Raw genomic sequence first — 3097 nt, forward strand, 5'->3', positions numbered from 1 at the left:
AATAAATAAATTAATTAAATAGTGACAATGAATAAAATTAAAAAAAAAAAAAAGAGTTACAGAGAAGCAGTCCCAGGGAGGACTTTATAAAGAAGGTAGAGGCCAGCTCCGCGGGGGTGCTGGATCCCACATGCTGGTTACGATTTGAATCCCAGCCACAGCAGCCTGAAAAGCACTCCAGCCTCAGTGCGTGCATGCCCCGATCCCGGATCCCGACAGGATGGAGAGATGGGGACGGGGTTGTGACCTGACCACGCCCCATTGGGGGTGCTTTTACCTCCCCCTCTCTCTATCTCTCTTTCTCTCTAGTGAATGCACTCTCTAGCAATGGGGAGGAAAAAAAGAAGAAAAAGAAGATAAAAAAGGCTCTCCTGGGACCAGCAGATGGGACAGTGGCTGTGTGGACACAGGTCTGACTACCTTTCCTAGTTTCCAAAACCTTTTCAAAAGGGGACTGGGGAAGTCATGCCCACAAACATTAGCAGGCCATCTATTTTCTATTAACAGGATTCTTCCTACCTCCTGCCCCGGCATAGTATCTTTGAGATGTAGATTTCAACCCATTACAGTGTAGTCTTGTTCTTATCTCTTCCCAAGACACAGAACTTCCCTTTTCCTTGAGATGTAGATTAAGCCTTTCTTTAACTAATCTCTTCCCAGGACACAGCTCTTCCCTTCCAATCACCAGCCCAGGAATGGTGGACCCCACCTATAACCTACAATCCGCCCCCCATGTCCCGCCTTTTTGGGCCAGACCAATGGAAAATCTCTCTTCACTAAATGTTGTCCGTCAATCTCAAAAAAAAATAAATAAATAAAAAGAACCCCTGTACATGATCTCCCCGAGAAAAGGATGTATGCCTCTTCTCCGGGCCTAGGTCACTCACATTGGCTTGGAAATAAACCGCATTAATTATTATTAATTTTACAGTTGGTTATTTTTTTCCGTCGACAGTTATGTCACTGAACTGTCATGTAGTCAACTGTGTTTTGAGTCCTGGGCCGGCGGCTTAAAATTCACACCAGGCATATGTAAGTATGAGCCCAAAATCCCAAGAGGAGAATGGAGGAGAAGGGATTGCAACATGGCCATCCCCGTGGGGGGCGATTTCTATCTGTCTCTTCCGAGAACACATGTGCCCTATAGCAAAAATTTCTCTCTAAAAAAAAAAAAGAAAAAAAAGAAAAAAGAAAAGAAAAGGCTCTCCTGGGAGATAGGGTGATAATACAATGGTAACAGCAGCTGCTTCCCCAGGGTCTCCCATGAGCCTCCCATGAATCAAGGCAAAAGCACACCTCTAGGGAGTGTCTTCAAAGGGCCAGCAGGCAGCATGGTGGTTAAGGCAGTTGGATCCCATAGGGCTGGTGGTGTGGTCCGAATCCCGGACCCAGTGGCTTGAAGATCATGCTGGGTGCATGTGTGTGTGTGCCCAAAAATCCTGAGAGGAGAATGGAGGAGAAAGGGCTGCAGCGGGGTCACCCCCCTGGGGAGTGATTTCTCGCTTTTCTTCTCTCTCACTCTCTCTGGTGAACGCACACGGCCTATGGCAAAACTAAAAATAATAAATAAAATAAAGGGCAGGAGTGCCTTCTTATCCCCCTTCTCCCTCCCCGGCTAGAACACGGATGCAGAGGCTGAGCCAAGGAGCCTCGTGGGTCAGGAGGTCCAGGTCAGTGCAAAGGCGGCAGAAGAGAGAGGCTGGCTCCCGCGCCACAGCAGAGACAGCCTCGGCCCTGGTGTAAAGAGAAATGAGCCCGTGTCAGTCATGGTCGTCTTGGCCTGCTCCCCCGGGTTTACCTCTGACGAACTTTTCTAGCCATCACAACCCAATAAATCCCGAGTAACATGCAAGACAGACCCGTTTGTGCCGCATCTGCTTGCCTGTGGCCGTCGGATTTGCCCAGCCCGGTTCTGGTAGCTCCCCAAACCCCTCCACACAGTCACCCTCTCCCCATCCCACCCTCACCTCAGGAAAGGGCATCCCCATACCCCCCAACGTCTGCGTCATCTCTGCCTCCCATCCCCCACTCCATCTCTCCGACATCCCAAGGCCCCAAACCCCTCGTTCTGCCTCCTGAGTAGAACGTACCCCTCCACTCCACCCCAGTGCCCCTCTTCACCCAGGCTGGGACACAGCAACCACCTCCTCCCTGGTCTCCCACCTCGGTCTCCACCCCCTGCCCTCCTTTGGTCTCCAGGGTGAAGTCCATGAAGCTGTCAGGTGAACGCTATGAACCCCTGCCTCCTCCCACTCCATCTCCCAGTCCCCTCGCCCCTGCCCCCTCACATCCCCCTGCAGGACATCTTACAGAGCACGTGCTACAGCTCCGGCAGGCAGGGCAGTCCTTGGTGCAGGGTTTTGTGCACGCTGCTCCCTGTCCCCAAGTCCTCTCTGCTCCTCTGCTGGGGAAACTTGCTCCTCCTTCAAGTCCCAGGCAAAGGTCACCTCCTCAGCAAGGCCTTGCCTGGGTCCCCCAGCACGAGTGGCCCGGTGACCCGGGCTCTGTGCTGATAGAGAGCTTGTCCGTGCAACACGGCTTATCCCGCGGCACTGCTGAGCTGGGGTCTCCCCCCACCCCCAGGCTGTGAGCACCTGGAGGAAAGGTTCTGGCTCATTGAACTTGGAACCAAGAAACGTTGGCACAGACTTGGTGAATGACCCATTCCTAAGCCCCTACTATGCCTTAAAGTATCTCATCTCATCCTCTGCATCCCCTTGCCAGCAGTCACTAGCTCTCCTGAAAGACGACACCAAGGTTCAGAGAGACTGAGACCTGCTGCGGGTTGCACAGCTCCAGCGCAGCCATGTTGGAGACGGACCGTCTGCACGCCTGGGTTTCTTCCTGGAGGGCTGACCTTGCCCACTGCTAATCCCAGCCATGGTCCCAGGAGCATCAGTTCCCTGAACAAACCAGACCTGGGTGTGGAAAGAGCCCTCTGTCCTTTTACTCAGCTAACCAGTTGAGATTTCTTAAAAAGGAACCTTACGCAGGCATCCAGGGAAAGGCCAAGCACACACGTGCACACACACACGTGTGTGTGTGTGTGTGTGTATGTGTGTGTGTATATATATATATATATATATACATTTTTTTT

Source organism: Tupaia chinensis, unplaced genomic scaffold (genome assembly GCF_000334495.1).
Source record: "Tupaia chinensis unplaced genomic scaffold, TupChi_1.0 Scaffold000063_1, whole genome shotgun sequence".
Classification (NCBI taxonomy): domain Eukaryota; kingdom Metazoa; phylum Chordata; class Mammalia; order Scandentia; family Tupaiidae; genus Tupaia; species Tupaia belangeri.